Consider the following 14226-nt stretch of genomic DNA (forward strand, 5'->3'; position numbering starts at 1 on the left):
AAGGGGTGGCTGTGGGCATGCACTTACTGCTGCTGCTGCTGCTGCCAGTATTTGCACGGCAGGAGGGCATTTGGGCGTTGCCAAGAAGGCGTTTTTATGTAGATTCCTCCTCTTTCAGCACTGCATTGTGGTGCAAGCAAAAGAAGCAAATCCTGTGTAGCTTCCTCTCCGGCCTTTATTCACCTCCCGCTTAGTAGCTGTAAATGTGTGTGAGCCTGCAGGGCCCCATGGAATTGCCTAGAAGTAGGCTGAATCGCTGCAAGGGGTGAACAGCAGTATTAGGCAGGCTCGGTCAACGCCAGGCCCATTCGGGTTATCGCTTCTCGGCCTTTTGGCTAAGACCAAGTGTATTTATACAGGAGGTTTTTAGTCAGAAGGTGCTCAGGTACCCTCTCTCTCGGCCTCGGGGGATCGTCCAGGTTCGCCTGGACTTCACCCCCGTGCTGCTATTTGGGAGAGAGGCTTAGTCCTGAGCAACGAGTTGCGATCCCCCCCCCAGCCCTTTGGTACGTCTCAGGACCCCATAGGGCGCAGCATTTTGCTGTGCGGTTCGGCCTGGCCACGGAAATGGCAGGCGAGCCAGATGCGGTGCCGGTGTATGCCCGGCTAAAGAACTCTGCCCGATTTATCGTGGCAGAGGGTGGAGGCGGTCCACGTGGCGTGAAATTTTTGGTCAACACGATCTTGGAAGAACTACTGGCGGTCCACAAAAACGAGATTTTGGCTATCCAGGACTACCCGAAACGAGGAATATTTGATGTAACCTTTATGGGAGAAGGAATCCTCCGTGATGCCATGGACCGAGCTGAGAGGAGAAAAGGTGAACTCGTGGTAGCGGGAGTCCAGGTAATAGAACATGCCTTTGAAATTACCAAACTCGTTGTGATTAAAATGTACTCCCCATATGTGAAGGATATGGAAGTGGCAGCATTTCTAGCTGCCTACTTCAAGAACGTCAAACTATTGGGGAGAGTTATGAACGAGTGTGGAGTGTGGACCGTCAAGTGGAAGTTTTTAGTGACTTTGATAAAGGACCCCTCCACCCAAGAAACGAGATTACCACCGGCTCGTTTTAAAATTGGAAATGTGAATGGCGACCTCTATTTTTCAGGGATGCCAAACTTCTGCAGGGCCTGCGGTACCTATGGACATACCAGTTTTAACTGCGATGTCACCTGTAGAAACTGTGGAAGCAAAGAGCACAATATAAGAGAATGCTCACAAGAGAAAAAATGTAATTTTTGCCAAAAAACTGGTCATCTGTACTATTCTTGTCCCCATAGGTACCGAGGCGAAGAATATGAGCAACCCGAGGCGCCCCCACGTGCTCCACCAGCGGACCAGTCCCACCCCCGGGGAGAGGAGCATGCCGGGGCCACGAAGGAGCAGCGAGGCACCTGGGCTTCAGTGGTGCGGAATAATGGAGCCAAAGCGGGTGCCTCGCAGCCAGCAACCTCTGAGGAAAGGATGGAGCCCAGCGCCAAAGATAAAAGGCAAGCTAAGAGGAAGGCGGAAAAGGAGCAGGCCACCAATGATACTGTGGCATCCCAGAGGGCTGGTTGTCCAGTGGGTGCCGGGCCTGCTCCTGTACCTGGGTCTCAGGAGTCTGACTCCGAGCAGGAGAACTGGGTAGCGGTGGGTCCCCGAAAAAAGGGAAAACAGGAGCGTGCTGGTAGGAGGGAATCAGGGGAGGAGCAGATGGACACATCCGTGAAGAAAAGTGGGGCTCCTCCTAGGACCACCTCCTCGCCTGACCTGGTGAGGAGGGTGGGCACTGTTCCCTCCCAGATACCGGACACCCCGCCGTGTGCGCAACCTCCCCCTCTAAGACGGCGTCAACAGAGCCTGGGGGGAGAGGCGGGGCCCTTGGGGGACCCACCCGAAATGGACCTACGTGGTCACCCAGTTGAGACCCAGGTGACGCTAAGCGAGAGTGGGCTCCCCTTGTACGAGATAAGAGTTGCTGGCACGGCTCTCAGTGAAGGTAGTTCCTCTCCCTTTTCGTCCCTCTTTGCAGGCGATTCGGACGAGGGTGGGGATATGAGCGCAAACGAGAATTCTGGTAATGCTGGTGGAGGAAATGTCTGATTTTAAGTTCCACGAATATTTATTATTTTAAAATCAAGACGTTATTTTAATCTCCACAATGTCTGAAGTAAAGGGAATCTCCCTCAACGTGAGGGGCGCCAAGTCCAAAGTTAGAAGGGTTGCTCTCTTCAGCTTTTTAGCTGGCCTGGCAGCCTCTGTTTTTTTCCTGCAGGAGTGCGGCATTCCCCATATGATGAAGTACCATAAATACCAAGAGGATTGGAAGTATGGTCCATCAGTCTGGTCTGGATCTAACGAGTCCAGATCAGCAGGGGTCGCCATTCTTTTTAAGGGAAACGTTTTAATCGATTTTATCCAAGAGATTCTTCCAGGACGTATTTTATTGGTTAAGGCTTTTATTGACGGTGTGAAATGGCAGTTCTTAAATTTTTATGGCTCACCTGACAAAAATAAAAGAGAAGAAATGTTAGCGATTTTACCTCTTTTTATTAACACGACTGAGCCTTTTATCCTCGCAGGTGATTTTAATTGTATCCTGAGAGGGGAACGCCGGCTTACCAGTGCTACAAGCAGGAACTATGATAAGACCTCTGGACTGCTCAAAGATATGGTGGGTGATTTTAAGTTAAAAGACGTTTATAAAGAATGTAACAGGAGCAGTCCAGAGGAAGCCGGCGTTACCTGGAGCAACGCCACCTGTAGCTCCAGGATAGATTTTATTTTTTGTAACGAGAATCTACTGCCTTTTAAATGTGAAGTTTTAACCAATGTGTTTTCTGATCACAAGCTTTTATCATTTTATGTAAAGCGTGATTTTAATAACATTATTAGTAAAAAGTCCTGGAAGTTAAATGTTTCCCTTTTAGATGATCCACAGGTTTTTACCGATTTTATTGAATTTTACAAAGAGAGTAGGCGGGTGAGAGACACACGGGCTCCCATCACTGAATGGTGGGAGAAAATGAAAAGAAAAATAAAAGAATTTTTTATTAAAAAAAGTGTGGCAAAAGCCAGAGAGAAGCAGGCTTTTTTTAAAATCCTTAACACCCGCCTACAGACCCTGTACAAGATGAGAGAGCATGAGATAGATGTAAAAGACGACATCACCAACTTAAAAAAAGAGATAGCTCAGTGCCTGGAGCAGAAAGGCAAAGAAATTATTTTTCGTTCTAGGATACAACACGTGGAAGAGAACGAGACCTGCTCCAGGTACTTTTTTAAGAAAATGAACAATAAAAAAGCTATTCTTAAAAATATTGATGGGGTGTCGGATGTACAGGGTCTTTTAAGTAAAGTTCATGAGTTTTATACTGACCTTTTTAATGTGAAAACTGTGGATCGTGATTTTATGCGTGACTCGCTGAAGGAGATTACCACTGTTTTAGACCCTGTCTCCCAGAATTTTTTATTGCAGGAACTGTCGGAGCAGGAGATTTTAGAGACAGTGAAGAGTTTTAAAGCAGGTAAAGTTCCTGGCCCGGACGGTATACCCAGCGAGTTTTATGTCAAATTTTATGATATTTTAAAAGATGATCTCTTAAACCTTTTTACCGAAGTCTTTCATTCCAAGATGCTGCCTAAGTCCTGGCGGAAGGGTGAGGTCTCCTTGCTATACAAGAAAGGTGACATCGCAGTTTTAGAGAATTGGAGACCAATAACCCTTCTGAATAGTGACTACAAAATAATGGCAAAACTATGCGCAAACCGTTTAAAAGCCATAGTACCCCACATCATACACTCTAACCAGGTGTGTGGGGTGCCAGGCCGTAGCATCTGGGATAATATTAATTTAATAAAAGATGCGATTGAAGACACAAAATCTAGAAACGGAAAATTAGCCATTTTATCCATAGATTTTCAAAAAGCTTTCGACCGAGTATCGCACTTTTATCTTTTTAAGGTTTTAGAGCGGATGGGTATACCTGAAGGTTTTTTATTATCTATTAAAGCCTTTTATAAAGATTGCACAAGCAAAATTTTAGTAAATGGTTTTAAGACACAGGACGTTCTTTTAAACTCTGGGGTGAAGCAGGGGTGTCCCTTGTCCCCACTGCTTTTCATATGTGCACTAGAGCCTCTGCTATGCGCAATACGCCGGGACAAACAGATACGTGGAGTCCCCCTGCCAGGGGGAGGCGGCATAGAGGCTAAAGCAGTGGGGTACATGGATGATGTGGCGATACTTTGTAGGGACACCCTCTCGCTTCAGAAAGCCCTAAAACAAATTGAGTTTTATTGCTGTGCTTCCGGTTTTAGAATAAACTTCAGCAAAAGTAATATTTTAAGCATAGGAAGCATGGTTTTTAGAGACGTACCCGTTCCTGTGTCAGATACTATTAAAGTTTTAGGTATCTCCTTCAGTGAGCACGACAATGGTTTTATAAGTTGGGACATGGTGGCGCAGAAGGTAAACAATAAAATTTGTATGTGGAATATGAGGAAACTCACTATGGAGGGAAAAATTTTAATCATAAAAATGGTCATTTTACCCCTTCTTTTATACACAAGCATGGTGTTCCCTCCCCCAACAGTTTTATTACGAAAAATAACAAAAGCATGTTTTACCTTCTTTTGGAGTTCCAGGATGGAGAAATTGAAACGAGAAACGGTAATAAAGTCCAAACCAAAGGGTGGCAAAGATTTTCCTGATTTTAATAGGTTTCTTTTAATTAAGTTCTTTAGTTTCTGTTTTAATTCCCTTTTTAAAGAGCACTATTGGTCTTACTTTTTACGTTTTAATACTGGGTTTTTTATGCGGAGGTTTGGTTGGTTCAACATAATTTTATCCTCACCATACGCTTTTAAATTACCAGCGAATTACGTAATTTTAGAAAAAATAGTGGCTCTCTTCAATTTAAAAGGGAAGACCGTGAACGAACTTAAAAACAGCAAGAAAATAATTAAAGACCTGAGAGAGAGCGAGACGGTCAGCAATGTAGAGAATTTTAATACGCAACGATGTGCTTTTATTTTCAAAATGAGTAATGTGTTTTATCTTTTTAATGCACAGATGGACCTGGCCTGGAGCTGCGTTCATCAATGTCTTCCATGCCGGGCATTCCAGTACAGAAGAGGATTCGCGAGGTCTGCCGTCTGCCCGAGGGAAGGCTGCCAGGCCGAGGAAACTATAAGACATATTTTTTGGACATGTGACTTTGCAAAACAATTTTGGAAAAAAATATTCCCTCTTTTGGTGAAGATGGCAGACCTAAAGGACTTAAACTATGAAGATATTTTATATGGACTTTTTGGATGCCCAACCGCGAGTCAGAAGATAATTGCATGGAAGACGATGAATTGCGCCAAAGAAGCTCTATGGAAGGCCAGGAACATCCTCCTTTTTAAGCACGACGTTTTATCGGTTGATGATGTTTTAGGTCTTTGTTTTAGTGAGATGTATATTTATTTTTTACTAGACAAAAAAAGGAATGCCACCCTTCTAAATAAATGGTTTGTGACTGACTGGAACTCCAAATAAATAAAGATTTGCCCCATGTCCCTCTACAAAAATTTTATGAAAATTTGATTTTACTATTGTTACAATGTAAAAATTCTTTGTATTTATCTATGTAACTAAAATGTGTTTTATTGTAAAATTGAAATTTTTATAAATAAATCATTGACACCCCCGCGAGGGGGTAGCCAACTGAAAAAAAAATCTGTTCTTATCAGTTTAATATCTGATACGTCCCCTATCTGGGGACCATATATTAAATGGATTTTTAGAACAGGGAGATGGAAATAGAGCTTGCTCTGTCCACTCCACGCATTGACCTGGTATTGCAGTATTTCCAGGACCGGTGCACCCTTCCCTTATGTGTTGACTAAAATCAGATTCCAAAAGTGCTATTTGTGTTTGCTATTGTTTTTGTCTTTCTGATGGGATCTCCCCTTTTAATCCCATTATTTCAACACCTGTTGGACAATGCATTTGTACAGTCATGTGTGATAATGAGCTCATTTATTAAATGCAATTAATTAATACATTGCCACCTCTTGTTGTGTGTGTGTGTGTGTGTGTGTGTCTTCTGTGTTTCTGTGTTTCCGGCATTTCACATTGGAACAGCTCATTCACCTTCCTTGTCTTCTCTCCGCCCTCCCTCCTAGGTAAGTTAAAGAGCTGCACCTGAGCCAGCCACTGATTGATGCAGCACCACAGTCAAATAGTGGAGTGGAGTGGAGTAGGGGAACAGCAAACAGCCATTAAAGCAGCCAGCCGCCTACCCGCCACAATGGACCTACCTGTGTACACTAGATGGATGTGATGGAATGTACTGTCGTCCCTACATTTCAAGAAGAAGTAAGAATTGCAGTTGCAACAAACCCTTGCTTGCCTACAAAGAGAGCAGCAATTTGGATTTGTTACTTTGTTACCTGGAAGAATAACAAACTGTGCAAGGATGGAGGTTGTAGGAGCAAGGAGAAGTTGTCTGTAAAGTTGGTGGATGCTTATTTTCCATTTTGCAGTCCCTTGTCTCCCTCTTGTGGCCTCCTGGAGGCAAATAAATGTGCAAAAAAAAGACAGCCTGGCGGCCGGCTGTTGCAGTGTTGCCCTCTCAGGCAACACTGAGTGACTGACTGAGCCTCACCGTCTTATATAAAGTTCAGACGGAACTTTGCACGTGTCATAGTGGAGCCCTCAGGATTCCAGAGCCAGCTTTCTGACATCATAATGGGGCCTCAGAGATAGATAAAAGCCTGGGCCCAGGCAGTGTTGGTCAGTGCTGCTCAGCAGGCAGCACTGGACTGGATTAAAGCTAATACAAGTTGTGAAGGAACAAGGGGTGGCTGTGGGCATGCACTTACTGCTGCTGCTGCTGCTGCCAGTATTTGCACGGCAGGAGGGCATTTGGGCGTTGCCAAGAAGGCGTTTTTATGTAGATTCCTCCTCTTTCAGCACTGCATTGTGGTGCAAGCAAAAGAAGCAAATCCTGTGTAGCTTCCTCTCCGGCCTTTATTCACCTCCCGCTTAGTAGCTGTAAATGTGTGTGAGCCTGCAGGGCCCCATGGAATTGCCTAGAAGTAGGCTGAATCGCTGCAAGGGGTGAACAGCAGTATTAGGCAGGCTCGGTCAACGCCAGGCCCATTCGGGTTATCGCTTCTCGGCCTTCTGGCTAAGCTCAAGTGGTTTAGCTAGGGGGACCTTGGGAGTACGCTCTTCCTTCGGCCTTGTGGCATCGGCAGCTTGCTGTCTTAAGCCACCTGCTGCTATAGGGGGAAGACTACGAACAAGACCGAAAAGGCGATCGATCATCATGGGTGTGATCATCCGTTATATTTCAGCCGGCGAAGCGCGGATTCGTTTTTCCTTTCGATTTGAAGTGGAGGAGAGCAAGGTGGATCGGTTCCAGTTACCTTACTTCGTGAGAGAAATCCTTTACAAGATCTTGTTGGTGAAGAAGGAGACCATCGTTTGCCTGAGGGATTCCAGGAAAGGAGCCTACATTTTGACTTTGGATTCTATTTCTGCCTGCCAAAATTTATTTGAGGTACTCAAGACCTGCAAAGAGAACCCGGAGCTCGATGGACTGACCGTAACCATTCTTTATTCTGGTGGGGATGTGCCTTTGGTGGTATGTATGTATAACCCTTTTGTGCCTGTGGAGGACATTGCTTTGTTTCTGAGAAAATACTGCATTAGCATAAAATATTCGCATAAGGTCATGAACTCGGAAGATTTGTGGACTGGCAAACACAAGTTTTTTGTTAAATTGGCTGGAGATCCAGGTGGTGTTGGGGGACTGTGTCATCCACCATCAAACTTTTCCATTGGGCGTGACAAGGGATATCTCTTTTACCCAGAGATGCCTCTGTTTTGCAGGAAGTGTAAGAAATTTGGCCACACTGCAGATGGTTGTGAAAGTCCGGCTGTCTTTTGTGGTCGCTGTAATAAAGAAGGTCATCTGTCTAAGGACTGCAGCACAATGGTCTGTAATGTTTGTGGAGAAGAAGGTCATGCCTTTAAGGACTGCAGTATGCGTACGTCCAGATCTTGGGCTGATCGAGTGGCTGGAAGGAGTGGCGCTGTCCAGGTTGGGCTCCCTACTGCGGACCCAGGGGGGAGTAATCAACCTGAGCAGCCAAAACTACTTGCAGAGAAGCCAACTGTGAAAATCAAGACCGGGGTGGAGCTTGTGGGGCACTCTGCTGCTGCAGCTGAGGTGGGGAGGGCACTCCCTGCTGAGGCTGTAGCTGATGGAAAGCCCAGATCAAGTGAGGAAGCCATGGAAGTCGCCTCAAGGGAAACAAAACGCAAGAAAGGCAAAAAAGACGGGGAGGAGCAACCCCTGGGAGTTAAAAGACCCTCAAAGATGAGTGCAGAAGAAATTGATACATGTCAGTTAATGTCAAGGCCTCTAATACCACTAATGTCAGCGTCTGATCCTTTCAACATTGAGGATTTTGTAAGTCCAGAGTCACTATTGGGCTTTATATCCGAAAGTTCGAGCTCCAGCTGATAAAATCATCTATTAGATGGCATCTTTAAAATATGCCTCACTTAATGTGAGAAGTTTGAAGAGCCCCACTCGGAGGGCTGCTTTATTTAAGTATTTGGAGTCTGTGGACTGTTCTATTTATTTTTTACAGGAATGTGCAATTGATCACAGCCCAAATTACAGTGATATCCGGAAGGACTGGACTATTGGGCCATCAGTCTGGTCTGGAGATAACATAAATAAAAATTCGGGTGTTGGGGTTTTATTTAGAGGTTCAGATATACAAATATTGTCATATTTTGAGATTGTTCCTGGGAGAGCTCTACAGGTGAATGTCAAGTATAATGGGTTAGAGATCAAGTTGATAAATGTATATGCTTCACCTGAGAAACAAGAAAGGGCTGATTTGCTTAATGATATGCAAGTTTTTATCCCAGGCCCAACACCGATTCTAATGGCTGGTGATTTTAATTGTAATATGAGTGGTGAACAGCGTGAGAGTAGAAGTGTACATGTGAGAACGGATAAAACAGAGAAACAACTTAAAAATTTTACAATAGATTTTAATCTCTCTGATATGTGGAAGAGTTTACATCCCAATGACCCTGGATATACTTGGGAGAATAATGTCTGTAAATCTAGAATAGATTTTGTTTTAATATCAGATAGTGTTAAATTGAATAATATTTCTCTTTTATCTAACATATTCTCAGATCATAAATTGTTGTATGCACATGTCACTTTACCTGGCCTGGAGAAAGGAAGAGGAGTCTGGAAACTCAATACTACATTGCTGGAAGATATGCAAATTAAAAATGAGTTTATTCTTGTTTATAAAAAATGGAGGTTGGGTCAGTCTAGATACGAGAGTATTCTGGCATGGTGGGAGGAGGTAAAGAAATGGATAAAACAGTTTTTTATTAGGAAAGGGATGCAAAAGGCCAGGGAAAAAAAACAGTGGTTTAAAGTATTGAACACAAAAATGCAGACGTATTACAGGTTAAAACAAGAGGGTCTAGAAATGGATGATGTTATTGCAATGACAAAAAGTGATATCAAGAATGCGATAAGTGCAAAAGGTAAGGAGGTGATTTTTAATGCAAAAGTGCAATGTTTAGAAAATGATGAGAAATGTTCAAGGTTTTTCTTTAAAAAAGTGGTGGAAAATAAAGGAATGATTGTCGAGATGGAAGGTAAGAAGACAAATGACGAGATTTTAGTAGAAGCGCAGAAGTTTTATCAGGATCTTTTTAATAAAAAAACAATTGACCATTCTTTTACTGAAGACCTTTTAAATGCTATGGATTTAAAACTTGAGAACTCTGATCAGGAAAGTCTATGTGAGAGTGTGAGTTTACCAGAACTGTTGAGTGTGTTTAAAAGTTTCTCTAAGGGGAAAACACCAGGCTCTGACGGATTACCCGTGGAGTTTTACTTATGCTTCTGGTCTATCTTAAAAGATGATCTTATAAGTGTTTTTAAAAACGCTTTTTCATGTAAAATTTTGCCGGCCTCCTGGCGTGATGGAGTAGTTACTCTGATTTTTAAGAAAGGTGATAGGACAAAATTGGAGAACTGGAGACCTATAACCTTATTAAATGTGGATTACAAAGTGTTAGCAAAGGTCTTAGTAAATAGGATGAAAAAAGTGATCTCCAAAGTAATTCACAGTGACCAGGTATGTGGAGTGCCAGGGAGGAAAGTAAGTGATCATCTTAATCTTATCAGAGACGTTTTATGGTATCAGAAACAATGCAAACAGAGAATGGCGATTTTATCTTTAGATTTTCAAAAGGCCTATGATAGGGTCTCGCATGAATTTTTATTGATGGTCTTAAAAAGAATGTGCTTTCCTGATTTTATTATTGAAAGAATTGCGCTTTTATATAAAAATTGTGTTAGTCGTATTTTAGTAAATGGTTTTCTGTCTCAAGAAGTGTTTTTGCAATCAGGAGTTAAACAAGGATGCCCGCTTTCCCCGATACTTTTTATATGTACAATAGAGCCACTTTTAACCCTTTTAAGGAAAGATAAGTTTATTAAAGGTGTGCCAATTCCTGGGAGTGGAGGACAAAGTGTCAAGACTATAGCCTATATGGACGATGTTAACATTTTTTGCACAAATGAATCATCCTTGAAACGTGCAATAAGGCAAACTGAATACTTTTGTGAGGGTTCTGCCTTTAGATTAAACAAAGAGAAATGTGATTGCTTTGCAATAGGGGAATGGTGCAATACAGAAGTACAAGTGCAATATAATAAGATCAAGATTCTAGGGATTATCTTTGATAGTGGGAATAATGGGGATGAAAGTTGGTCTATAGTGAAAGAGAAAGTACAAAAGAAGATTAGTTTTTGGAAAATGAGAAAATTAACTATTGAGGGGAAGATACTTATTATGAAATCTCTGCTTTTACCTATAATGTTATATCTAAGCATGGTTTTCCCACCAAAAGAATGCACTTTAAAGTTTTTAAATAAGATTTGTTTTAATTTTATATGGAGTTCAAAAATGGATAAAATTAAAAGAGAGGTTATGTTTACAGCAAAGAAATTGGGAGGTAAAGATGTACCAAACATTAAGAGGTTTTTATATGTGAAATTCTTTTCTATGTGTTTTAATGGCCTACACGGCCATAGTTATTGGTCGTATTTTCTAAGATATGCTGCTGGTCATATTTTTAGGAAAAGAAAATGGATAACCTTGTCTTTAACATCGCCTGTTCTATATGTTCCCCCAATTCATTATGCTATTTTAGAAAGAATTATTCGTATGTATGATATTAGTGGTTTTGATGCAAATGTTTTAAGTAATACAAGAAAATTAAATTTGGAAGTTAGGAAGAATGAACAACTATCAATGGTTTTAAATTATTCTGTTGAAAGGACTCAAAAAATATGGAGAATGACCAATATGGCTTTCCTGTCAAATGAACTCAAGGACTTAGCATGGCAAATTGTACACCAATGTTTACCTACCAGAGATTTTCAACATAAGAGAAGGCTAGTTAGAACTGCAAAATGTACGAGAGCAGGATGTTTTAATGATGAGACAGTTCTACATTTATTTTGGAATTGTTTTTATGCTCAAAATGTTTGGCGTTATATTGGTTCTCTGTTGAAATTTGTATCCGATCTTAATGTTTTGAATCATGAAGTAATACTATATGGTGTTTTTAATGTCCCGACAAATGAAAAGAGTCGAGTTCTATGGATTACTGTAAATTGTATAAAGATGGCATTGTGGAAAGTTCGAAACATCTTGCTTTTTAAACATGATTCCATTACAGAGAAGGACTGTATTAAGTTGGCTCTTAGCGAGATGTATGTTTTTTATCTCCTGGACAAAAAAAGGTTGGGACTGAGGAAAGCAAAGAGCCTTTGGAATATTCATCTATGGAATATGCTTCTGCAAGATTAAGTTGCTCTTCTGATGTCAGGACTTTGATGTTCTTTGTTCTTATCTGTTGTTCATGTTTTGGAAAATTCTTCTGATATAATGTATTGTATTTTCTGAATAATTCAATAAAAAAGTAAAAAATCTGTTCTTATCAGTTTAATATCTGATACGTCCCCTATCTGGGGACCATATATTAAATGGATTTTTAGAACAGGGAGATGGAAATAGAGCTTGCTCTGTCCACTCCACGCATTGACCTGGTATTGCAGTATTTCCAGGACCGGTGCACCCTTCCCTTATGTGTTGACTAAAATCAGATTCCAAAAGTGCTATTTGTGTTTGCTATTGTTTTTGTCTTTCTGATGGGATCTCCCCTTTTAATCCCATTATTTCAACACCTGTTGGACAATGCATTTGTACAGTCATGTGTGATAATGAGCTCATTTATTAAATGCAATTAATTAATACATTGCCACCTCTTGTTGTGTGTGTGTGTGTGTGTGTGTGTCTTCTGTGTTTCTGTGTTTCCGGCATTTCACATTGGAACAGCTCATTCACCTTCCTTGTCTTCTCTCCGCCCTCCCTCCTAGGTAAGTTAAAGAGCTGCACCTGAGCCAGCCACTGATTGATGCAGCACCACAGTCAAATAGTGGAGTGGAGTGGAGTAGGGGAACAGCAAACAGCCATTAAAGCAGCCAGCCGCCTACCCGCCACAATGGACCTACCTGTGTACACTAGATGGATGTGATGGAATGTACTGTCGTCCCTACATTTCAAGAAGAAGTAAGAATTGCAGTTGCAACAAACCCTTGCTTGCCTACAAAGAGAGCAGCAATTTGGATTTGTTACTTTGTTACCTGGAAGAATAACAAACTGTGCAAGGATGGAGGTTGTAGGAGCAAGGAGAAGTTGTCTGTAAAGTTGGTGGATGCTTATTTTCCATTTTGCAGTCCCTTGTCTCCCTCTTGTGGCCTCCTGGAGGCAAATAAATGTGCAAAAAAAAGACAGCCTGGCGGCCGGCTGTTGCAGTGTTGCCCTCTCAGGCAACACTGAGTGACTGACTGAGCCTCACCGTCTTATATAAAGTTCAGACGGAACTTTGCACGTGTCATAGTGGAGCCCTCAGGATTCCAGAGCCAGCTTTCTGACATCATAATGGGGCCTCAGAGATAGATAAAAGCCTGGGCCCAGGCAGTGTTGGTCAGTGCTGCTCAGCAGGCAGCACTGGACTGGATTAAAGCTAATACAAGTTGTGAAGGAACAAGGGGTGGCTGTGGGCATGCACTTACTGCTGCTGCTGCTGCTGCCAGTATTTGCACGGCAGGAGGGCATTTGGGCGTTGCCAAGAAGGCGTTTTTATGTAGATTCCTCCTCTTTCAGCACTGCATTGTGGTGCAAGCAAAAGAAGCAAATCCTGTGTAGCTTCCTCTCCGGCCTTTATTCACCTCCCGCTTAGTAGCTGTAAATGTGTGTGAGCCTGCAGGGCCCCATGGAATTGCCTAGAAGTAGGCTGAATCGCTGCAAGGGGTGAACAGCAGTATTAGGCAGGCTCGGTCAACGCCAGGCCCATTCGGGTTATCGCTTCTCGGCCTTTTGGCTAAGACCAAGTGTATTTATACAGGAGGTTTTGTCAGAAGGTGCCTGGGGTACCCGGCTACTTGGCCTGGGGGGATCGTCACAGGTTTATCGCCTTGACTTCACCCCCCTGCAGCTATTGGGTAGTCGGACTAGTCCTCAGGCAACGAGAAGGGATCACTAGGCGGACGGCTTGCGCCGGACGGCCTAGAAGGGCGAATCCTTGTCGGGACAAGCTGAAAATGCCGTTTGCGTACGGATTCGTGACTGGGGAAACCCAGTTGCGACAATCTATCCGGATTGAGGTCGAGGAGAAACATCGCCAGCGGAAGAACCTGAAGTTCATAGTAGGGGAAATCCTGCTTGGCTTCTTCGGCCTCAGACGGGAGAACATCCTGTGTCTTAATGACCAGGAAGGCCGCGGACGATATACCATCTCCTTTTGTACCGCGGCCTGCTGCGACACCATCTGTGCAGCCCTGTCTGGTGCGGACCAGACAGAAGAGCGCCTGGACGGGCTCTATTTCGCATTCCTCTATGGGGAGGAATCTATTCCACTTGTCGTGGTGATGCACAGCCCGTTTGTCCCTGCCAGGGACATTGAGATCTTTCTTGGGCGATACTGTCGAGAAATCCACTTCAGCCATGAAGTTAAAAATGCGGAAGGCTTCTGGAATGGAAAGCGGAAGTATTTTGTGAAATTCTTCCAAGACCCAAATGGCATACGAGGCTTTATACATCCGCCAGCCAACTTTGCCATTGGGA

At 43.0% G+C, this 14226-nt stretch overlaps 2 non-coding genes across 2 annotated transcripts; both read left to right on the plus strand.

The window, feature by feature from the left end:
• The first annotated feature begins 5662 nt into the window (after positions 1–5662).
• LOC142685973 (U2 spliceosomal RNA) lies at positions 5663–5860 on the plus strand. Its single transcript, XR_012855381.1, has one exon. It is a non-coding gene; the product is annotated as a U2 spliceosomal RNA (small nuclear RNA).
• A 6129-nt stretch (positions 5861–11989) lies between these two features.
• LOC142685920 (U2 spliceosomal RNA) lies at positions 11990–12180 on the plus strand. The gene has a single exon (XR_012855349.1). It is a non-coding gene; the product is annotated as a U2 spliceosomal RNA (small nuclear RNA).
• The last annotated feature ends 2046 nt before the right edge of the window (positions 12181–14226 follow it).

The sequence above is a fragment of the Rhinoderma darwinii genome, assembly GCF_050947455.1.
Source record: "Rhinoderma darwinii isolate aRhiDar2 chromosome 5 unlocalized genomic scaffold, aRhiDar2.hap1 SUPER_5_unloc_16, whole genome shotgun sequence".
Lineage (NCBI taxonomy): Eukaryota > Metazoa > Chordata > Amphibia > Anura > Rhinodermatidae > Rhinoderma > Rhinoderma darwinii.